Here is a 25,304-nt window from a genome sequence, read left to right as displayed (position 1 = left end):
CCCGGAAGCGGCAGGTGAAATCCTCATAATTGTCCAAAATCGGTCCTTCCCTTCCCCAGACTGCATTGGCCCATTCGAGTGCTCTACCAGTCAAACAGGAGATGAGGGCGTTTACACTCTCGCGTCCCGAAGGAGCTGGGTGAACGGTTGCCAGGTAGAGCCCCAGCTGGAGTAGGAACCCCTGGCACCCTGCAACCATTCCATCGTATACCCTCGGGAGCACGAGCCGAATCCCACTGCATCCAAGTGAAAGAGGGGTGGACAGCGGTGTGGGTTGTTGTGGGAGCTGGGGTGATGATGATGGGGTTGCTGGAAAACCCCCTCTCTCCCATCGCTCCATGGTTTGCAGCACGTGATCCATGGCTGTGACGAGACTTTGCAACATAGTCACGTGCTGGTGGACGCGCTCCTCCATAGGTAGAGGAGGGCTGTGTGCACCTGCTGACTCCATTGAAGGTGCATGTTTCTGTCAGAGTCTAGGTGATGTGGGTAAGGCGGAGTCAGGCGCAGGACACAGAGATGAGTAATAATAGTAATTTTCTAACAAGGAGAACGAAAATCCAGAATCACATAAACGAGACAACTGACAACAATAAACATGCACAAAACCATGGTGGCTCCAGAGGGTTAAATAGGGAAATAATTAAAATGTAATGGGAACCAGGTGTGTACAATACAGACAAAATAAATGGAAAAAGAAATGTAGATCAGAGGAGGCTAGAAAGCCGGTGACGTCGACCACCAAACAACGCCCGAACAAGGAGAGGCACCAACTTCGGCGGAAGTCGTGACAATATGATAGGCTAGATGTCAGAATTCAATAAATATCAAATACATTCATCAAAGTCACGATAGGAATTCAATGATGTGATGGCAATCCAGATTTTATTTCTGGCTTCACAGTTTCAGATCATGTAGAACGTAGTTGTGTGTGTCGTGTGGATCTCCATTCAAACCCCTGGGGGCCCCTGGTTATGCCTGGTTTGGAGTCACCCTGCATGTTGTAAGGCAGAGCAGCTGCTCCCCCCCTCCCATGCAGCCAAAGATGTAATCTCTCCCTGTGTGGAGAGCCAAACTGAGCCACTGCACTGTACTGAAACCTGAACTAACACTTACAGTGAACAGCTGTCCATGCTTAGGCCATGTTACCCCAGGAAAGCATAGCTATACATAACGTGGTGAGGTATACCCGAAACTGGGTGATATTTTTAACAACGGTGGAGTCTCACTTCCCTGATTGCAGCTGCATCTCATGTAGGTGAGATGCCCAGAAATGTCAGATATTACTTTGCTTAATAAAACATTTACACGCCCTGAAATATTGTGAGTATAGTGGAGGTGGTTCTCTTGTCAATAATTCAGGGGAGGTGTAACTGAACACCATTGCTGTGAGTGATGAGAGGGAATCCCAAGCGCTCTGTGAGTCGTGTGTGTGTGTGTGTGTGTGTGTGTGTGTGTGTGTGTGTGTGTGTGTGTGTGTGTGTGTGTGTGTGTGTGTGTGTGTGTGTGTGTGTGTGTGTGTGTGTGTGTGTGTGTGTGTGTGCACGCAGGGGAGCCCCCTCCCTCTCTGCCTGTTTCTGCAGCAGACCTCACCCATCCGCCAGCCAATGACAGCAGGATGAGATCTTCCCTTACTGGGAACTAACGTAATCGTGGATTCCTGAAGTGTGTGTGTGTTTATGTATGTGTGTGTGCATATGCTCGTGGCTTGCGTGTGTGCGTCTGTGTGCCTGTGAGCACAGTATCTTCAGCAACTGTTTTTCCAATGAAAGAGTAGAGGCGGATAACTGAAGAAAAGATCATGGAGCTCACTTCAGTCTAAAACTAAACCCTAGACAGCCTCATTCTAGCTGGTAAATGTGGAACACAAACAGTCTGCTGTTTGCACAATGTTATGGAATTTAAATAACCAATTAAATTAAATCAATTAAATAACCAATTAATCAAAGTTATTGATCAGTCCTCCTCACCTTTCCCTCACTTATGGAAATACCCAGATGCAATTGTCAATATTTTGCAATTAAATTATATTGCATCCAATTATATTGCATCCAAAGTATCACGATATCTACAATGGCATGGGAATTGAAATTATCATACGAAAACCAACTCCAGCATGCGTCCTAGAGGACTTTTAATCAGGTATCAAGGTAAGACACAAATGCAGACTGTGAAATAACGATGTTTATTGTAACAGTGGCAGGGAAACGACAGGTCAAGGCAGGCAGGGGTGGATAATCCAGAGTAGGAGCAAAGGTACCGGACGTCAGGCAGGCTCAGGGTCAGGGACAGGCAGAGTGGTCAGGCGGGCGGGTACAGGGTCAGGACAGGCAAGGGTCAAAAACCAGGTGGATGAGAAAAAGATAGGCTGGGAAAAGACAGGACCTGACAGGACAAATGCTTGTCAGCTTGACAAACAAGAAAAACTGTCCCAGACAGCCAACACAGGTATAAATACCCAGAGGATAATTAGGGAAGATGGGCGACACCTGGGGGGGTGGAGACAAGCAGAAGGACAGGTGAAACAGATCAGGGCGTGACACATACCCCTCCCCCCTTCCCCTCTAGTGACGCCACCTGGCATTCCACCTGGGCGGGTACCTGGTTGACTGGGGTGCCGGCGGTGAAAGTCAGCGATGAGGGCTGGGTCCAAGATGTCTTTAGCGGGAACCAAGCACTTCTCCTCCGGACCATCAACCAGGTACCGGAAACCCCTGCCTCGTGGTCGAACCCTCAGAAGGCGTCTCATCATGTACGCTGGCTGACCATCGATGACACAGGGGGAGGGATGGGCCTAGAAACAGAAGACAAGGGGCAGTCAGACATGGTTTTGACTCTAGACACAGAAAAAGTCAAAAAAACATGGAGGGTTCGTGGCAACAGAGGACGGACAGCAGAGGGGCTAATGATCTTGGAGCGGGGGAAAGGTCTCGGCCTCCGGGGGTGTAGCCGTGGCACTATAGCAGTGTGTCAGCGCCTCAGGCTTGACCTTCTTGGATACCGGTCGGTGCTGCGGAAGCGAAGTGGCCTTAGCCTTACTGAACCCCTTCTGGAGGTCCTGGGACTCTGCGGAGCTGGCGGAGAGGTCCATGGCAATTTCCAAGCCCCCAGGATGACGTCCCGGGGCAGGCAGAGCTGACTTCAGACAATGAGTGTGGCAGGACGGGCTCCAGCCCACAATGGCACCAGTAGCCCAGTCAATGGAGGGATTGTGTTACTGAAGTCAATAGAATCCCAATTCCACAGGAACCTGAGGAGACTCAACCAGAAGGAATTAGATCATTTCACTGTGGTTCCCCGACATTCGTAGGTTGACAAGGGTGGTTTGGTGGGTGACCCGGCCTATAAAGACACATCCAGCGCTCTAACAGCCATGGGAATGGAGGGGGGTTGAGTGGAGATGCCCAACTCGGATGCCAGCGGAACGTCCATCGGGCCCCAAGGTGATGAGTACCTGGAGAGACTTGGACTGGTGGCATGGAGAGGGGGGCGAGTAAAGGGAGAAGTACAATAAGACCCACCAGTGTACTCACTCCAACAAATGAGCTAGGTCTCTTGAAGGGACAGGTAGACACAAAATGACCGGCAGTACCGCAATACAGACAACACTGGGTCTCAAGTCTGTGTACGTGTTCGGCTGGAGACAGTCTAGCCCTACCAAGCTGCATCTGCTCGGGAAGAGGTGAATCGGCAGTCTCCGGAGGCTCTTGGAGGGACTCGGGTAAGCTCAGGTCCGTTGGTAGTTCTTGGGCTGCCAGCTCACCCTTTACCTCCTCCGATAATCCGTGCAGGAATATGTCGAACAGCGCTTCCAGGTTCCTGGTACCCTCCGTTGCTAGTGTGCGGAAATCCACCACATAGTCTGCCATACTGAGGGTGTCCTGCCGAAGCTGGAGTAACGTCTGGGCAGCCTCTCTCCCGGACACCGGACCCTCGAAAAACTTTCTCACCTCCACCACGAATATCTCCAGACTGAGACAGACAGCGGATTGTTGCTCCCATACCGCTATGGCCCAGGCGAGTGCCCTCCCGGACATCAGCGTAATAATGTACTCTATCTTCGAGCAGTCCGAGGGGAACGAAGAAGGCTGCAGCCTGAAAACAAGGGAGCACTGGGAGAGAAAAGCCTGGCAGGTTCTGGAATCTCCATCATAGCGTTCCGGGGGAGGTAAGAGGGGTTCCCGGGAAACCGGGGTGACGCCGCTGCTACCAGCTCGGTTACAGAGGGGCAGGGAGGTAACCGTCGTGGTAGGCTGCCTAGTAGGCAACCCCCGGAATTGCTCCCGCAATGCGTCCAAGGCTAGGTTGTGACATTCGTCCACAGCCTTGAACCCTTCCATCACACCGCAAAGCAACTCCGCGTGCCTACCAGTGATGTATCCTTGGGAGGAGATGGCATTGCGGAGCTGGTCCAAGTCTGCTGGGTCAGCCATGGCCAGTTTGTACTATCAGGTGTCAAGGTAAGACACATGTGCCGACTGTGTGAAATAGCAATGTTTATTGTAACAACAGGGGCAGGGAAATGACAGGTCAAGGCAGGCAGGGGTCGATAATCCAGAGACTGAGCAAAGGTACCGGCCGGCATGCAGGCTCAGGGTCAGGATAGGTAGAGGTCAATAATCCAGAGGTGGGGCAAAGGTACAGGACGGCAGGCAGGCTCAGGATAGGTAGAGGTCAATAATCCAGAGGTGGGGCAAAGGTACAGGACGGCAGGCAGGCAGGGTCAGGATGGGTAGAGGTCAATAATCCAGAGGTGGGGCAAAGGTACAGGACGGCAGGCAGGCTCAGGGTCAGGATGGGTAGAGGTCAATAATCCAGAGGTGGGGCAAAGGTACAGGACGGCAGGCAGGCTCAGGGTCAGGATAGGTAGAGGTCAATAATCCAGAGACTGAGCAAAGGTACCGGACGGCAGGCAGGCTCAGGGTCAGGATAGGCAGAGGTCAATAATCCAGAGACTGAGCAAAGGTACCGGACGGCAGGCAGGCTCAGGGTCAGGATAGGCAGAGGTCAATAATCCAGAGGTGGGGCAAAGGTACAGGACGGCAGGCAGGCTCAGGGTAAGGGACAGGGACAGGCAGAGTGGTCAGGCGGGAAGGTACAGGGTCAGGACAGGCAAGGGTCAAAAACCAGGAGGACGAGAAAAATAGAGTCTGGAAAAGACCAGAGCTGAAAGAATGTTGGTATGCTTGACAAACAAGACGAACTGGCCCAGACATACAGAAAACACAGGTATAAATACCCAGAGGATAAGTGGGGAAGATGAGTGACATCTGGGGGTGACACCTAGGGGCGACACAAGGACAGGTGAAATGTATCCTTCTAGAATTTATCCTGCTTGCCCTCTGAGAAATCTTCAAATTCCAGCCAGCTTGCCTGCCTGCCTGCCTGTTATTATGGGGGATGGGCAGCAGTGACAATTGTCAGCCTGTGATTCAGGGCCCGATTCAATCAGCTCAGCTTTCTCCGACATCCGTGTAGCTGATGTTTTGACTGTGTCGGAGGTGGAACTGCGTTAGAGCTGTCAAATTCACAAGCTACTCCCAGCATTATACCTAAAGTGGAAATTAGCATTGGCTGCACAGAGTTGCATTCAGAGGAATCCCATGCAGCCTTGTTCGAACACTAGGATGTGCGATATAATCTAAGGTTCACTTCGATTAGGCTGATTGAAATCCTCATAATTTGGTTGAATGATTTTCAATTTCGAGGTCATTATTATTTTTTATTTTTTAATAGAAGATTTGATTTTATATTTGATAAACAGTACAAAACATACACATACAAACGACTACATCATACAAACATCACTACATCACACCTGCCTAGACCCACTAGCCCCCACCAATATCTCCAGCACCCTTATCACTTTCTGCCACATGGCCTCAAACTGCACCATTTTGTTTCTCTCCATCACCCACACTCTTTCAATTTATAGACAATAAAGAATTTAGCCTTTCCATTGTGTGAACGATGGAAGATTGGCTGATTTCCAGTTTTTGAGTGTACATTTTTTAAAGATAATTGATGAGAAGAGTATTGTTCAACCCATCGGGTATCTACTGCACCCTTGTCTGTCATGTCTTGGAATATACAGGAAGATGAATTAAAAGTACATTTACATTGCAGTACCTCTGACTTCCATCTTTCCAACTCCGCCCATAACTTTTTAATTTTGTAACATTCCTCGAAGGCATGAATTATTGAGTCATTAGTAGTTTTTTACTTCAGACATGACTCTGCCAGTGTGCTGTAGAATTTGTGAATTTTGTCTCTTGTAAAATAAATAGCTCCATTATTTCTATATAGCCTAAACTTTATAGTTCTGAACTTCTAGCGCGGGTTGAACAAGTGTGGCTGGCTTCGTGACAATAGCGCAAGGAAGTTCATCTCTTCTTACTGAATCTGATCTTTTCGACTTCTTCAGCCAAAAGAACAAATCTTTTGAATAATTTCATTCATTTGAGTCAGTAATGCCCAGAGTATGCAGGTACGGCGAATGATGATCCAAAAACTATTGGCTCTGTCATTTGTGCTTTAAATAATGTACATGATTGATAGGCATAAAAATAAGATTATTTCTTGCTACATTTGAAGCGAGGCCTAGATGTGACCACAACCGAACTAGATGGTGAACGACTCTTGGCGGAATGCATTGCTTGACTGCGGTTGTTTGAGAACTGTAGCCCCTCAAACAATTAGTTATCGAGTTTGAGTTTGTTGACCAGAGGCTATGTATGGTTGGTCCTACAAAGCTGTGTCCATCATAACATTCAATTATCAATTGTATTCATTCTTGCACCATCCGATCAACTATCAGCTCTTCAACATGTATTTTTTTCCCTCTACGCTCACGATCTATTGTCCTGCTCCTATTATGACAGACAGTTGATGGTCGGAGAACGTCTCTGAGGCTGGAGAAGCTGAGCCAGAGGAGCCGGTATTAATCCTGCTGTAGGACTCACTGCGGCCAGCACTATCAGGTCAAACGAACAACTAAAATGAACGAGTCACTCGGAAAAACGAGTCATGACTCTCAAATCAGTGAAAGAGTTGTTCAAAAAGAACGAATTGTTCGCAAACTGCACATCAGTGCAAGAGCAACTGCTCACCGATTTGACAGCGCCATCGCAGCTCCACCTCAGACACTGCCAAAACATCAGCTATGCGGGTATTGGCTATCGCCGGTTAACACTTGATCTGATTGAATCTAGGCCTAAGTCCTTATTATATCTCTTTCTCTCTCGCGCTCAATCTCTCTCTCACTCACTCACTCACTCTCTCATGCCCAGCCTGAGTGCATGGGAACTGGAATGGGGCTAGTCATTTAGGATAACTAACGATCTGTGTAGAATTACATGACATAGGATTTAGCAGATGGAGAATGATTTAGATGTTAATGCATTTTCTTTTTCAACAGCAAAATTATAGAGCGTGAATTGATTTGAACAAGGTTAGCCTAAACAAGCACATTTTCATTACACTGTCAACATATAATGTACACTAACTATACATATAATGTACACTAACTATACCAAATATTACAGTTGTGTCAAGTTGACTGGATGTCCTTTGGGTGGGGGACGCTTCTTGACACACATGGGAAACTGTTGAGCATTTAACCTGTCTCCTCCCCCTTAATCTACACTGATCAAAGTGGATTTAACAAGTGATATCAATAAGGTATCGTATATTTCACCTGGATTCGTCTTGTCAGTCTATGTCATGGAAAGAGTAGGTGTTCCTAATGTTGTGTACACTCAGTGTATATACCTTACACAATTGTTGTAAAAAAATGTATGGTTCTGTCTGCTTTATCTTTGTCATTTCAGAACTCTCCACCACGTAGACACACGTAGGGCCATGAATGTGAATGATGAGAACGTTCAGCAGGAATAAAAGTCAGCGTCTGCGTCATCATACTGCTCAAAAACAGAAGCATCTGCATCACCACCCCTCAGACTGGGAGGCCCTGGCCTTTCCCTGTGATTCAGGTACCTTTTATAACCAAACAGAGTGGCTGTTCCCATGTCTGCTGTGCCTCCTTCTGCAGCACCACAGAGTCAACCAGTGGGGCTGTTCCATAGTGTAGCCTGATCTCTCTCTCCGCACCCTCTGTACTGCATCAGCACCACGCGCTCTGACGAAAGCAGCTCTCATCCTCTCATCTCTCATCCCCTCTCCACACGAGTCCCGTGGCTACAGGCAGGCAGGCAGGCAGGGTTGCTACATGCCCCTCTGTTCATCCTCCCCAAACAATAGTCGTTTTTTTGCAGGGTGTTGTTGTGATGAGCTGTAGTCTGCAGTAACCTCAACATGCACTGAGTGCAGCATAATCACACATAATCAGCCTCTCTCTATCACAGTGGAAATGCCTCTTTTTTCCACACATCCTCATCGAGCGAGCACACAACAGGGAGTCACGACTCTTTCATCTCTCTCACTTGATGCTTTCTGCAGACTGTGTTCTCTCACTTAGAAAAAAAGATTGACAAGTAGTTCTGAAAGCACCCAGGAGCCAAACGTGGTCCCCAAAAATTGCGCACTACCTCACATATGTGTAGATATGTGCACCACGTCATAGCTCTCTCTCGCTCTGTTGCATGTGATTCTTGCTAGTTGTCACTAAAATGGTGCGGTGCTGAATCTCATTGGTTGGAACTCGATTGCTAGAGGCCTGGCCCACATGGGGGGAAATGTAAGGACAATTGCACAGCATAGCTCACAGAAAACAGCTGCTTTCAAACTAGGGATTTTGTGGCTAATTGAGGTAAGACAGTAATTCTGCTAATAGATTATGCAAGTTTGAACTACACATTGACACATCCAGCCCACAGTGGGAGGTTTAAAACATACTTATTAGTTGCCAAAGTACTGGAGCATGTCTTTAATTTCTGTCCAAAAATTATGTAGAAAAATGTATCCATGCTTTTGTCACTTCTAGGTCTAGACTAATGCAATGCTCTACTTTCCGGATACCCGGATAAAGCACCAAATAAACTTCGGTTAGTGCTAAATACGGCTGCTAGAATCCTGACTAGAACCAAAACATTTGATCATATTACTCCAGTGCTAGCCTCCCTACACTGGCTTTCTGTCAAGGCAAGGGCGGATTTCAAGGTTTTACTGCTAACCTACAAAGCATTACATGGGCTTGCTCCTACCTATCTCTCTGATTTGGTCCTGCCGTACATACCTACACGTACGCTACGGTCACAAGACGCAGGCCTCCTAATTGTCCCTAGAATTTCTAAGCAAACAGCTGGAGGCAGTGCTTTCTCCAATAGAGCTCCATTTTAATGGAATGGTCTGCCTACCCATGTGAGAGACATAAACTCAGTCTCAACCTTTAAGTCTTTACTGAAGACTCATCTCTTCAGTGGGTCATATGATTGAATGTAGCCCAGGAGTGTGAAGGTGAACGGAAAGGCTCTGGAGAAACGAACCGCCCTTGTTGTCTCTGCCTGGCCGGTTCCCCTCTTTCCACTGGGATTCTCTGCCTCTAACCCTATTACAGGGGCTGAGTCACTGGCTTACTAGGGCTCATTCATACCGTCCCTAGGAGGGGTGCGTCACTTGAGTGGGTTGAGTCACTGATGTGATCTTCCTGTCTGGGTTGGCACCCCCCCTTGGGTTGTGCCGTGGCGGAGATCTTTGTGGGCTATACTCAGCCTTGTCTCAGGATGGTAAGTTGGTGGTTGAAGATATCCCTCTAGTGGTGTGGGGGCTGTGCTTTGGCAAAGTGGGTGGGGTTATATCCTTCCTGTTTGGCCCTGTCCGGGGGTGTCATCGGATGGGACCACAGTGTCTCCTGACCCCTCCTGTCTCAGCCTCCAGTATTTATGCTGCAGTAGTTTATGTGTCGGGGGGCTAGGGTCAGTTTGTTATATCTGGAGTACTTCTCCTGTCCTATCCGGTGTCCTGTGTGAATTTAAGTATGCTCTCTCTAATTCTCTCTTTCTCTCTTTCTTTCTCTCTCTCGGAGGACCTGAGCCCTAGGACCATGCCTCAGGACTACCTGACATGATGACACCTGGCCGTGCTGCTGCTCCAGTTTCAACTGTTCTGCCTGTGATTATTATTATTTGACCATGCTGGTCATTTATGAACATTTGAACATCTTGGCCATGTCCTGTTATAATCTCCACCCGGCACAGCCAGAAGAGGACTGGCCACCCCACATAGCGTGGTTCCTCTCTAGGTTTCTTCCTAGGTTTTGGCCTTTCTAGGGAGTTTTTCCTAGCCACCGTGCTTCTACACCTGCATTGCTTGCTGTTTGGGGTTTTAGGCTAGGTTTCTGTACAGCACTTTGAGATATCAGCTGATATACGAAGGGCTATATAAATATATTTGATTTGATTTTTGATTTGAGGGGGAAGTACTGGTGGCCCACTTTAGCGAGGGACCTGAGGTTTTATTTCTCCTCCTGTTTCGGTGTGTGCTCAGAGTAAGGCTCCTAGACACCTGCCTAGATGGAAGTTACATCCCCTCCCCGTTCCACAACGGACTTGGTCACATCTGTCGGTAGATTTTCTCACCAACCTTCCCCCGTCTCAGGGGAACACGACGATCCTGGTCGTTGTGGATCGGTTTTCGAAGTCCTGCTGTCTCCTCCCGTTGCCCAGTCTCCCTACAGCCCTGTTTACTGCAGAGGCCCTGTTCACCCACATCTTCCGGCACTACGGGGTACCTGAGGACATCGTTTCTGATTGGGGTCCCCAGTTCACGTCCCGAGTTTGGACGTGTATACTTGGCCTTGTGTTTTCGGTTAATGTCCTGATGGAAAGTGTATTTCTCTCCCAGTTTCTGGTGGAAATCAGACTGAACCAGGTTTTCCTCTGTGCGTAGCTCCATTCCATGTCTTTTTTATCCTGAAAAACTCTGCAGTCCTTAATGATTACAAGCATACCCATAACATGATGCAGCCACCACTATGTTGAAAATATGGAGAGTGGTACTCAGTGTTGTATTGGATTTCCCCCAAACATAATACTTTGTATTCAGGACAGAAAGTTGATTGCTTTGCCAAATGTTTTGCAGTATTACTTTAGTGCCATGTTGCAAATAGGACGCATGTTTTGGATTTTTAAAATTTTATACAGGCTTCCTTCTATTCACTCTGTCAATTACAGTAGGTTAGTATTGTGGAGTAACTACAATGTTGATGATCCATCCTCAGTTTTCTCCTATCATAGCCATTAAACTCTGTAACTGTTTTAAAGTTACTGTTTCCTTCCTCCCCGGCAATTGAGTTAGGAAGGATGCCTGTCTCTTTGTAGTGACTGGGTGTATTGATACACCATCCCATGTGTAATTAATATATTATTTTTACCCATCTACCAATAGGTGCCCTACTTTGTGAGGCATTGGAAAAATTCCCAAGTCTTTGTGGTTGAATCTGCGTTTGAAATTCACTGCTCGACTGAGGGACCTTACAGATAATTGTAAATAATTAATAATAATAATAATAAACTTATTGTTACTTAATTTACTCCTGACCTTATTTAGGCTTGCCATAACAAAGGCATTGAATACTTACTGTATTGATTCAAGACATTTCAGTTTATCATAATTTTCAAAAAATATAGTTCCACTTTGACATTCAAATCAAATCAAATTGTCACATGCACCGAATAAAACAGGTGCAGACCTTACAGGGAAAGGCTTACTTACGAGCCCCTAATCAACAATGCAGTTAAAAAAATAATATGGATAAGAATAAGAGATAGAAGTAACAATAATTAAAGAGCAGCAGTAAAATAACAACAGTGAGACTATATACAGGGGGGTTACCGAAACTGAGTCAATGTGCGGGGGCACCGGTTAGTTGAGGTAGTATGTACATGTAGGTAGAGTTATTAAAGTGACTATGTATAGATGATAACAGAGAGTAGCAGTGGTGTAAAGAGGGGGTGAGGGGGGAGCATTGCAAATAGTCTGAGTAGCCATTTGACTAGATGTTCAGGAGTCTTATGGCTTTGGGGTAGAAGCCATTTCGAAGCATCTTGGACCTAGACTTGGCGCTCCGGTACCGCTTGCCATGCGGTAGCAGAGATAACAGTCCATGACTAGGGTGGCTGGAGTCTTTGATCATTTTTAGTGCCTTCCTCTGACACCACCTGGTATAGAGTTCCTGTAGTACCTTGCGGTCGGAGGCCGAGCAGTTGCCATACCAGGCAGGATGCTCTCAATGGTGCAGCTGTAGAACCTTTTGAGGATCTGTGGACCCATGCCAAATCTTTTCAGTCTCCTGAGGGTGGAAAAGGTTTGGTCCTGCCCTCTTCACGACTGTCTTGGTGTGCTTGGACCATGTTAGTTTGTTGGTGATGTGGACACCAAGGAACTTGAAGCTGAGGTACCTGCTCCACTGCAGCCTCGTCGATGAGAATGGAGGCGTGCTTGGGTTCTTTTTTTCCTGTAGTCCACAATCATGTCCTTTATGGGCATTGTGTGTTGGCAAGTGACAAAAAAACTACATTTAATAATTTATAAATTCAGGCTGGAACACAACAAAATGTGGAAAAAGTCAAAGGGTGTGAATACTTTCTGAAGGCACTGTATGTTCTTCATGTACGGTACAAGGTATTCTGTCTGTGTGACTGTGCTGAAGGCTGATCGATCAGCCACACCAGTCCCCACAGAGAGAGCTGTGGCTCGGGATAGACAGGACAGACAGGACAGGCTTTAAAACAAGAGAAAGAGGAGGATCAGATCAGCACTAACCACACAGCACAGGATGTTCCCATGATGCTGCCTCTCTCCGGCCCCGCGTAACTCTTGGGGTCATGGAGCACTTTCATGGCTGGGCCTTCTGGCCATTTGTGTGAATTCCTAATGAAGCAGGGGTTGGGGAGTGCTTCCTGTAGGGTCTGAGGGAGGGAGAACACTACAGATCTGTCCTGTGGGGTGAGGAGAGAGATAGGAAGTGTGGAATCTTCTGCTGACCTCTGGGCTCCCAGGTGAAGGTCAGAACTGAGAGCTGAGAACTATACACATCTCTACAGAGGCTGCAAACACAGCAGGCAGAGTGAACACATTATGCTGTCCATCCCAATGAGGACCAATCACAGGGGGACAGGACACCATAGTGCTGCATGGACAGAAAGGAGATGTAATAGAATGCAAAGAAACAACCAATCATGCCAGAGGCAAAGATGTAATGTGGTCGCTGAAGTCTGTCATAAACCTGTGTATGACTAACATCATCTTCATATCAATGGTTAACTTGCAGCAGCAACAGTGAGGCTTTATTAACTCACCTACATTTAAGATTAATAAAATAATGATTGATTCACACAAAAGCAAAGCATTGGTTTTTGACGCTAATAATGAATGCTTTCTGCGTGTGTGTGTGTTTGCGTGCGTGCGTGCGTGCGTGCGTGTGTGTGTGTGTGTGTGTCTTGGAGTAGTATTTGTGAGTGTATTTGTGTGTATTCATGTGTGATTTTTTTCTCCTACTATGGGGTATGCAATCACATTCACATGTCTGACACCTATATGCCCAAGCAGCATGGCTCAATCCCGCAGGACAGGAGCATCAGAGAGGAACAGGGTGGATTCACTACAGTGTCTTCATCTATCTATGGCCATTGTGACTGAATACTTTAACTTGTTGTTTGATGTGTTTCCAAAAGACAAATCAGGTGAACCCTTTGCCCGACTTGAACCCAAGTCATGTGGCCCATGGCTGACGTGAGCTGAAGTGCTTTAATCAGAGGTGTGTTTTCACTGGATACCTTCCCCCTCTGTCTGTCTTTTCTCTTTAATCCGTCCCAGCAGCTGACAGTGGAGCAGCAGACTCGTTTCTCTCTCGTCCTGGCTCTTAATATGCTTCAGCTGCTGTGTGATAATGGACACACTCCCCAGTGTGGGCTTCCTCTGTCACACCACTGATGTTATTAAACCACCAGGCTTTGAAGCCTGAACTGAATGTCAGCTAAAACCATCCCTGCACGGGGACATACCTTTTATTATCTGTCTTAAAGTATCTTAACCGTTATGATTGTTTTTGTCTGAGAAAAATGGGGGGGAGATCCCTCTTCTCAAATGACTCTGTCTGAAATTGCAGTGTTCAAAGCCTCTGATGCTCTCCTTTTCTCTCTCTTTTCTCTCTGTCCTTTGGTGTGCCCTGAGCCAGGGGATAGTGTTACATGCATGGGGCGGCTGCCAGATAGAGCAGGAGAAGGCAGGCAGGGATAAGGACGCCTATGGATGGTGTGGAGATAACGCAGAGGGGTCCTGCCTCCCTCCGTCAACGTCAACGAACACAAGCGTACTTCAGAGAGCTTACGTGTATACTCATACACACTAAGACAGCCATATAGCTTCTGGCCTTTTAATGAACCCACCAGCATCTGAAAAGATGAGAGGCTTCATAACAAGGATTAGTGAGATACTTCATAACCACAGTATTATTGTCATGTTCGAGGAGATATGGTTCAAAGAGCATTCTCCATTCTCAGTTGGGTAGTGACAATGCCATGAAATCCTTGTTTATTTTTCAGAAATGTCCATTTTGTGGCCTTCTTGTCCTCTCAGGCTCGATGCAGGCACCTGTCTCGCTTCCTCCCTGTATGACAAGGCATCTCGTTAAATCCACTCCTGAGGGAGTGCTCTTGATATCTGTTAGTAGTGAGAGGTCTTAGCCCGTTCTGCTGAGATGATGGGTCCATGAAGATACTATATGGGTGGTCAGCTCCCCTAGCACTCTGGTCCTGGCCATGTTAAATGGATATTGGTTCAGGAAGTGCATCTATTGATTGTGGAGGTTTTCATGGTTATTAATAGCCCAGAGGAGATCCTAATGGGACTTATACATCCTGGGGTTGGTTTATTCATGATACTTTCATTAGATCCATAATCATCCTCTTCCTTCCTGCCTGTCTGTCTGTCTGTCTGCCTGTCTGTCTGTTTGTCTGTTGCCTCTGTTCTCCCCACATAATGTTTCTGTCAGACAGAGTGATGCCACCGCATATCCTGCCAGCAAGCTGAGGCCGGGGAACAATACTCTGATCTGGCAGCTCATGCAATGTCAAATAATTCATAAGCCATTTTTTCATCTTACAAATGTGCTTTTAAAAAGCTGTTTCTTGTCTGCGGTTTCAGTGTGTTAAGGGTTAACGCATGCACCTCATCTGCTCTGTTTCCTCAGAGACCAGGCTGGCCCAGAGCACGGCCCCGGGCACAGATCCAGTGGTACCGTACACTGCTGTGTGTTACTCCCTGCTGGTTAGGGCTCCTAGCTGCCTGCCATAGCCTACTGCCCTACAACTCCCCGCTGCCCAACTGAAACAGCAGCCAGAGCCTCCTTTATTTCACACCCAGGAATCTCATCTCCTTCCTCCTGCCCTAGTGTCCCTCACTGCCCACCCACGCATCTTACTGCCTCAGACAGCGTTCTACCCTGGAGCTCAATTCTCACAGAACTTGCTACGGCTTAATGGAGAGTGAATTTACATTGCATCGGCTCTTTATTGTTTCTGGGTTATTTATTTTGTGCTGGCATGGTTGAAAACAGCCATTAATAGAATAGAATAGAATAGAATATGGAAATGTTCCTGTGAATGTGTTGTGATGACACATAACAGGACATATCATTACCCTATTATGATAAGCTAGAGAGAGTGTGTTGCCTCTTCGGCTCTTCTAGCTATATCCGGTACACTGGGACGCAAAGGAAGACTAATGTTGCTGAGGGGAGCGTTCTTTGTTTAAAGTGAGTGTCCCATCTCACCCTGCCTATGTAACAGGCAGCAGCTGGAAAAGGAAATGTGACTTGTTTTTCCTACATTCTTTGGCTTTGTGCTCCCCAGGAGCCTTCCTGACTAACACAGTCAACACGCCTTGGTTATTTTTAATGTTAATTTGAGCAAGCCACTCATTTCCTTTCAGCCTGCGGAAGTGAGACATGGTTTTACTGTGCATGAAGATATTGTAAACACCAGCTTAATCTCTAATCGGTCATCATACTGTGCCCCCACTGTCTTTATCCACATAACAACAATTTTGTGGCAAATGCAATCTTATGCACAGCACACCAATTTTCTGATTAATTTCTATTGGAGGGTTGTAAACTAATCTAATGAATAGTCTCTCTGCTGAACAGATTTCCTCTGTCTCCCTCCACTGTTTTTTCCTCTTCGGGCCCCCCATTGTGGAATATTACTACTATGGCACAGTGCAGGGCCAGTGTGTAACATACCGCTGATATCCTCTTGATTCAACCCCTGACTCCCTCACCTGGATCTCTGAAGACCAAGCTGGGAGGGGAAGGTCTCAGAGTCCATGAAGCCACAGAGGAAAGGAAAGGAGATGGAGCGCAGACTGTGTCTATTTTTAGCAGGCCCTGGCAGGAGACTATATATAGAGATGGGGAGTGAGTATGGCTGGCTGCAGGCTGGGGAGGGCTGGGTATAGAGTCATGGAGACGGACAGGCTGACTCTGACTCTGCCCTGGGTCCTGGCCTGGAACACTTACTCTATCTGGCTGTTGGGCTTCTGACGCTGCATAGGTGTTGTCATGGTCACCCTGGTGCAATACACTGCAACATAAAACAACAGAATGCAATGCAATTATAGGATGGCTGTGAACAGTCTCATCAGTACTATCCTGACACTTCAACCCTTTGTTGAGATCACTACTGAGTGAAGGGACAATACAGATAAGAGATTTGAGCCCTTTACAATGTTTGTCTTATTTGAGGGGTGGTGAGTGAACTTAATCATGGTCTGTTACAGTTCTGGACTTAGTTTCTGCACAGGTTCCTTTGTTGACATACCAACCGTTGCTGAGCCGGCTTTGTTATGATTCAGCGTGCCGTCTGACTCAAATCACGAGGGGCTGTTTGAGGTTTTGTTGCTGGTTTTTATAACTATGACACCCCGCTGCTGTAATGCCAGTCTCAGCCACGCTGGTGGTTTTCAGTCAGCTGGTGTGATCATCTGTTGTTTCAGGTGCCACATTGTGAGCGCAGGAGTGGACAGCTGCACACTTGCCCAGTTAAATCAACGCTCAGACGTCACCGGGCTCCATTTGGAGTCTCTCCTACAGCAGAAATATGTGCTCAGAGGGACAGCCCCATCTGGAGAGTTTACAACATGGAAAGAGTACCACTTATGGTATCATGAAATCATTCCAGCAGGGAGCAGCGACTATTACACTACTATACTTGTAATCACATGTTCCAAGGTATTCTAACCATTTGAGAACATAACGCTGCATTGTATATGCAGAACTCCCCACTGATCATACTGAAAAGGATGATCTCATGAATCCCCTTGGAGCACACAGACAGTCACACTTTGAGTTCCACTGGAAGAACAAAGCAAAGTAGCAGCGGTAATAACAGCTTTTACCTGATCTTTAGAAGCCTACTCTACAGATAGACACCTTGAATTATTCAGCAGATGGGCTGTGTGCGTGTGTGTGTGTGTGTGTGTGTGTGTGTGTGTGTGTGTGTGTGTGTGTGTGTGTGTGTGTGTGTGTGTGTGTGTGTGTGTGTGTGCGAGTGCAGGGAAAATGCCATGGCTGAATATCAAATAACTCTCCTCATGAGTCCTGCCCCCGGCCTTTTTACATGTGCGCCAAAGGTCTTGTCCTTTTGCATTATGGCACATTCGTAATTTATTAATGAGTTATTTTGGAATAGGAAACCTTCCAACCTGCTCTTGACTTTCGCCCTCGTGCATCATGTTTTAAATGCCCATTTATTCGATTTTTTTTATTTTAAAGTTGATGTCTCCACTACATGGTTACACTATTCTGGAGTGGATATTGACTGAAATAAGTCATTTACGTAAACTCAAGGAATCGCCTACAAATATGTTGAAGAATACCGGAGGACTGATAGCTGTTCTCTTAGAAACTGAACAGAAAACTGTTATAATCAGCTTTACTGCCTCATAATATCAGATTCTATGGTCATCTTCCTGTAACATATTTTTGAATTCATACTGTTCAGATCATTCCACCATGAAGTAGAAATGCAACTCTGCTGTTCCACCTGCACTGTATCCACACACACACACACACACACACACACACACACACACACACACACACACACACACACACAGACAGACTGCAGACAAAAGGTAGATAAGGACACTGCTGTGCTCTGACTGCAGACCATCCCCCACCCTCAAAATACCTGCTAGTTTGGAATCCCCACATGCCTCTCCCTCTCAAACTGTAGCAGATAATAAACAGGCATTCTTTTTTTTAGACAGCCCATTCATGTTGCCAGTGGCATTTAGCCTCACAGTGTTTGCTATAGATTCAGTCATCCATGAAGTGCATGCCCACAGACTGGCACGGGCGCTCTGACACATACTGGCATGCACACATTTACAATAACTGCCCATAAAATCACTTAAGGAAGCACGCTAGCTTCCTGGCATCCACACACAGAGATGCATTGAAGAGTGTTTGCACACATGCCCTCACCCAGTGCTCTATTTTCTCTACATGCATCCACACACTCCAATGCGTGTCCAAGTCTCACGGCCTCACCCTGCACTCCTTTTAATATAGTCACTATTCTCCCAAACACAATCAAAAAGCACAAACCACTCACTTGTTGTTTTGCTCCAGCAGCTTATTAGAGGAGAGTAGGTTTTACATACAAAATAAGTGAGTGGCTTTTTGTTAAGACAAGTAATTTCATCGGACGCCTGCCAGATCTTACCTCGCCTGGATAGGTATTTTACGTATCAGCTAACCGCATCAAATGTTAAAGCAATCTGTCAGTCGATGTTGATGACGTGCCATGCAACCATTGGTTGATGCATGCAATGTCTGAGTAGGGAGACACAACCAATGAGTGGGAGTGGAGCATCATAGCTGGAGTGAGTGGGGTTGATTGCGGGAGGGGCGGTACGATGGGGGAGGGGACTGGTAGAGCAGCTGCTCCTCAGATATAATTGCCTCAATTAGTTCATAGGGCTGCTACAGCGACAGTGTTTTCCATGTAGCCATGGAAACCAGGCTACGGCAGCTCTCATGGGGAAGCCAGTCTGATGGATTTATGAGTTGGAGGGAATATAGCAGTGTGGCGGTGGGGGTTGTTATGGTTCTAGGGGTCAGACTGTAGGGTTGAACTCATCTTCACGTGGATTGGTTAGTTGAGGCTGGTGACCACTTGACTAAAGACTGGAGTGTAATTAATCTGTCACTTTCCCTGATCTCCGAGATGGATGAGGCTGGCCAGACAGCATCTGTGGGACAGTGTGTGTGTGTGTGAGTGTGAGTGTGAGTGTGAGAGAGAGAGAGAGAGAGAGAGAGAGAGAGAGAGACAGAGAGAGAAAGAGAGAGAGAGAGAGAGAGAGAGAGAGAGAGTGTGTCCACTCAGAAGCTGCCACTGGTTGTGTCACACAGAACTCTTTAAACCTGTCACTTTCTCGTCACGGGCCCAGAGGAAACACCTGAAACAGAGAGGTCCCCCTATATTCATGAAATGTTGTCGTTTACAGGGCCAGGTCTGGCATTATTGAGGTGTGGGATTTATTTGTCATCCACGCTGTGGAGTAAATATATGAGGCTGAGAGGAGCAGAAAGCGCTGAGAGAGCGGAGCGAGCTGAGATGAGATGCTGTACACGCCGGTGACAGAAGCCTTCACCATGCCTAGATGAGAGACTCATCTATAGCCTTCGCCCCTGACAGATCCAGTGTATGTCATTCAGCTGTAATATCCTCCCTCGTGAAGAGGTGCTATTGAGCTGATGAAAACCAGGGCATCGCCCACAGTTATAAAGATAAGGACAAGGTATGGGTGTGTGCATATGTTTGTGTTTGTGTGTGTGTGTTTGTGTGAGTGTGTGAGCGTGCATGTGGGTGCCGTGTGTATGTGTTACTGGAGAGAGATACTGAAGATAGTGACAGGTGATGTGATGCAGACCTGGTGGTGGTATATATAAAGGCCTGTCAAGAGAGTCCAACCTACTGAATGCAGTCTCGTGCAGATATGAGGCCCTGTTTCATTCCTTCACAAAATGTCATCTGATGCTGAAAGGTCTCTATCACTGTGACACCACACGCGTTTGCACTCACCAGTGCCAGACAAACATAACTCTTGAGATGATTTCACACCAGACCTCTTGAAGGTTTTCAACCATGAGTCTTCCAAGATTGGAGATATAAGACTGCTCGCAGGGCAAAAACTGGTTGAATCGATGTTGTTTCCACGTCATTTCAACAACAGTAAAAACTATATCAAGACGTTGAATCGACGTGGGAAACTGATTGGATTTGCAAAACGACGTCATCATAAGGGAATTTCATATTTATAGCCTAAATCCAACGACATGGTGACATTCGTTGTTGATTTCATATTCTATTCGCATTTGTTGAGAACTCAACCAAATGTAAGTCAAGACGTTGAACCGACTAGACGTTGAACTGACGGGTGGGTACTGAGAATATTGAGTGGGTTGCTACTGTAGATTTAGTGCTTTATTCGAATTTAATGGCCACAAATGATCAATACACAGCTCATATTTTTTGCAATGTGAGTACCAAGATCAGATAAAGATCAGAAACTGAAGAATAGCCTTGAAATATAAGTGCATGGGCATCATAAGCCATTTAAAGCTGTAATCATTCATTGGTGAAACAGCCATGTCCATTTGAGATATTCAACAAAAAAGAAGTTACTGCAAACAGCGAACACTGTTTTTTGCCTCTGGTGTCATTGCACATCCGATAAAAAAGACAAATATTTACTGAAATAAAATGTTTACCACGCTGCCGGACGCTCCTCACCTCCATTTCATCAACAAAACAAAAACAATAACAAAGGCGCTGGGGGGCGAACAGTGCCGCTCTTTCCCCTAATGTGGATTCAATCTTTAAAGGTCCAATACAAGTTTTTATCTCAATATCAAATCATTTCTGGGCAACAATTAACTACATTACTGCAATTGTTTTCAATTAAAATGGTAAAGAATAAAGAACAACTTCTCAAGCAAGAATTTTGCTGCTAGGACCATCTTGGAGTGGGCTTAGTGGGGAGGGGAAAACTGAAATCTACCTCATTTTGGCAGAGAGGTTTGGAACTCTCTTTCTTATTGGTCTATTGACTAATTTACCGCCTGGTGATATCAGCAGGCAGGCCAGAACTCCATCCCACCAAAACAGGCTGAAGTTTCAGGCAGTTTTTTAAAACTGCTCTTACACTAAAAGGGCATTATCATCATTTTCACAATTTCACAGTATTATTCCAAACTCATAGTGTGGAAATATACACTGCTCCAAAAAATAAAGGGAACACTTAAACAACACAATGTAACTCCAAGTCAATCACACTTCTGTGAAATCAAACTGTCCACTTAGGAAGCAACACTGATTGACAGTAAATTTCACATGCTGTTGTGCAAATGGAATAGACAACAGGTGGAAATTATAGGCAATTAGCAAGACACCCCCAATAAAGGAGTGGTTCACAGTGACCACAGACCACTTCTCAGTTCCTATGCTTCCTGGCTGATGTTTTGGTCACTTTTGAATGCTGGTGGTGCTTTCGCTCTAGTGGTAGCATGAGACGGAGTCTACAACCCACACAAGTGGCTCAGGTAGTGCAGCTCATCCAGGATGGCACATCAATGCGAGCTGTGGCAAGAAGGTTTGCTGTGTCTGTCAGCGTAGTGTCCAGAGCATGGAGGCGCTACCAGGAGACAGGCGAGTGCATCAGGAGACGTGGAGGAGGCTGTAGGAGGGCAACAACTGGCAACAACTCAGCAGCAGGACCGCAACCTCCACCTATGTGCAAGGAGGAGCAGAAGGAGCACTGCCAGAGCCCGCTCAAAATGACCTCCAGCAGGCCACAAATGTGCATGTGTCTGCTCAAACGGTCAGAAACAGACTCCATGAGGGTGGTATGAGGGCCCGACGTCCACAGGTGGGGGTTGTGCTTACAGCCCAACACCGTGCAGGACGTTTGGCATTTGCCAGAGAACACCAAGATTGGCAAATTCGCCACTGGTGCCCTGTGCTCTTCACAGATGAAAGCAGGTTCACACTGAGCACATGTGACAGACGTGACAGAGTCTGGAGACGCCGTGGAGAACGTTCTGCTGCCTACAACATCCTCCAGCATGACCGGTTTGGCGGTGGGTCAGTCATGGTGTGGGGTGGCATTTCTTTGGGGGGCCGCCAGAGGTAGCCTGACTGCCATTAGGTCCCGAGATGAGATCCTCAGACCCCTTGTGAGACCATATGCTGGTGCGGTTTGCCCTGGGTTCCTCCTAATGCAAGACAATGCTAGACCTCATGTGGCTGGAGTGTGTCAGCAGTTCCTGCAAGAGGAAGGCATTGATGCTATGGACTGGCCCGTCCGTTCCCCAGACCTGAATCCAATTGAGCACATCTGGGACATCATGTCTCGCTCCATCCACCAAGGCCACGTTGCACCACAGACTGTCCAGGTGTTGGCGGATGCTTTAGTCCAGGTCTGGGAGGAGATCCCTCAGGAGACCATCCGCCACCTCATCAGGAGCATGCCCAGGCATTGTAGGGAAGTCATACAGGCACGTGGAGGCCACACACACTACTGAGCCTCATTTTGACTTGTTTTAAGGACATTACATCAAAGTTGGATCAGCCTGTAGTGTGGTTTTCCACTTTAATTTTGAGTGTGACTCCAAATCCAGACCTCCATGGGTTGATAAATTTGGTTTCCATTGATAATTTTTGTGTGATTTTGTTGTCAGCACATTCAACTTTGTAAAGAAATAAGAATATTTAATTCATTCAGATCTAGGATGTGTTATTTTAGTGTACCCTTTATTTTTTTGAACAGTGTATATAACACACAGGGAAAATCACGTTTTGACTGCACTGGTCCTTTAAGTAAAGTCGAATTTGTATTCCTGAGTGGATGTATCTTTTATAGGCTAGCTAATCTCTCTGTCCTCTCTCCCTAGGATCATGATGCTCCTGCTCTGGGAGTGAGGGAGTAATGGAACTATATGAAACCAGGGACACATTTTGTTCTATCACAACTGCCCTCATTTTTATCACCACCCGCTTCTCCCTGTTCCTGTAAAGAATGTAACACCTCATCAAATAGGTATTTTTAGTGAGGAGGTCAATAGACGGACTGCAACACATGAACAAAAGGTCCCTCAGATAGCGTACATTATAGGCAAGCACTGACTGTGGTAGATTGTGTTGAAACTACTGTAGGAAAATCTAGAGCTGAATCCCCAGGAACGGCTATTTTTCTGGTGTTTCCATCTTCAGAGTGTTACTAAATAGAGCATATTATCCCTGAATCATTGCCTTGTTCCATTAATTATGATCAATAATGCTTCTCTGACCATGAATCACTCACATGCCCATTTCTCACATCATCCCCCATCCAACCACCCTCTTCCATAGCCTTCACCCCAACCCCCATTCCTCTTATTATAAGCACCCCAACCCATAGAATTACATATATGCCCCAACCCCTATATCTCCCATACATACACCTTCCTCAATCTTTCTCCTCACTCCTCTCAAGGACTCTCCATTCATCGCTCATCACTCCCCATTGCATGCATTTGTATCAAAGTCTATCTGACTAATCTTGCGTTGTGTTCCTACTCAGATTCAGATTGCTTTGACATGAAATGCAATTTGTAGACATTGCCAATACTACTCAATCCAAAACTACGATGCTACTCTCCAGCGTATGTTAGAATATCCTTGCACGGTTTTCCTTGAGTCCTGTCTCAAAAGGCCTTATAATTTCCTTAATGCATTTGGTTGAGTTTAGTTGATTGATGGACTCAGCTTATTTATTTCCCCCAAAAGTAATTACATTAAACAGGGGTTCCTTTCTCTCCCGCCTGCATGGAGGACATGGGAACCTCTTCATTTGTCAATTTCAAGGCTTTAAAATGACTAGTTACTCCAACATTTCAATTAACAATCTCAATAATGACCAAAGCAGCTGACATGCCTCTCTCAGTCTTTCAGTTGTAGTTGGAATGCATGGTGTTATGCCACAGAAGAACAGACCATATTTTCAGTTTATCAAATGTTTTGCTTTTGATTCATTAGGCAGATTGCTGGGTTGAGATGTGAAGTTCAGAAAAATGACATGCTTCTGTCAAATTAAGTGAGTTTTGTTGAAAAATGTGTCTTATCAGCAAACACATCATACACTTGTGTGTCAGTTTCCATTCAGTTGGAGATAACATTTCCATGTGAATATTCAAAAATGACGTGGTGCACATAAAAATTACTGTTGTGGTTAAATTCCCATATAGTGAATAATTATTTTCAACTCCACTGATGGTTTTGTCACAAAAATAATGTGAGTTATATAGCGAATGTGCAGACTCTGCTCTTGGCAAATGCGCTCTAGCCAACAGTTCGACAATAAAGTGCGGGTATTGTAACGATCTGGGTGTAGTGGGTGCGAAGCCAGGCACAGGAAGCAGAGAGTTGAGGGTAGTGCTATTTAATGCACAAACGGCGAACATAAGCCACCCCACGAAACACAGGGCGCACACAAAACAAATGCCCCAAACACGGGGGACTAAAACAGTCCAGCAAAAACCCACGAACAGGAAACACGTTAACCTCAAACGTGCACACTAGTCACACAAACAATCCCACACAAAGAGCAGGTGGGCCTACAGGTTAACATAGCCCGACTAATCAGCCTACACACAAAACAGGTGAAACCAATAAACAAAAAGGGGGAAAGGGATAAGTGGCAGCTAGTAGGCCAGTGACGACGACCGCCGAGCTCCACCCGAACAGGAAGGGGAGCCACCTTCGGTAGGAGTCGTGACAGTACCCCACCCCTGACGCGCGGCTCCCGCAGCGCGCCGACACCGGCCTCGAGGGCGACCCGGAGGGCGAGGCGCCGGGCGATCTGGATGGAGGCGATAGAAATCCCTCAACAGTGACGGGTCCAAGATGTCCCCCACCGGTACCCAGCATCTCTCCTCCGGGCCGTACCCCTCCCAGTCCACGAGGTACTGCAGGCCCCTCACCTGGCGTCTCGAGTCCAGAATGGCACGTATCGTGTACGCCTGGGACCCCTCGATGTCCAGAGGGGGCGGAGGGTCCTCCGGCACCTCACCTTCGTGCAGGGGACCAGCTACCACCGGCCTGAGGAGAGACACATGAAACACACCTCGTTTACACACCTCGTTTATCCTCCTCAGGACTTTGAAGGGCCCCACACACTGCGGCCCCAGCTTCCGGCAGGGCAAGCGGAGGGGTAGGTTTTGGGTCGAGAGCCAGACCCTGTTCCCCGGTACAAACACGGGGGCCTCACTGCGGTGATGGTCTGCACTCCTCTGCTGCCGTCCA

The 25,304-nt window shown here is 46.7% G+C and overlaps 1 long non-coding RNA gene across 1 annotated transcript; it reads right to left on the bottom strand.

The window, feature by feature from the left end:
• Positions 1 to 2,308: 2,308 nt before the first annotated feature.
• Positions 2,309 to 18,677, bottom strand: LOC112216596. Its single transcript, XR_002948352.2, has 3 exons — positions 18,573 to 18,677; positions 16,475 to 16,538; positions 2,309 to 2,794 (listed from the first exon to the last, which is right to left on the bottom strand). It is a non-coding gene; the product is annotated as an uncharacterized LOC112216596 (long non-coding RNA).
• Positions 18,678 to 25,304: the final 6,627 nt, after the last annotated feature.

Source organism: Oncorhynchus tshawytscha, linkage group LG16, assembly GCF_018296145.1.
Source record: "Oncorhynchus tshawytscha isolate Ot180627B linkage group LG16, Otsh_v2.0, whole genome shotgun sequence".
In the NCBI taxonomy this organism is placed as follows: domain Eukaryota; kingdom Metazoa; phylum Chordata; class Actinopteri; order Salmoniformes; family Salmonidae; genus Oncorhynchus; species Oncorhynchus tshawytscha.
This window is presented reverse-complemented; position numbering and strand designations above follow the sequence as displayed.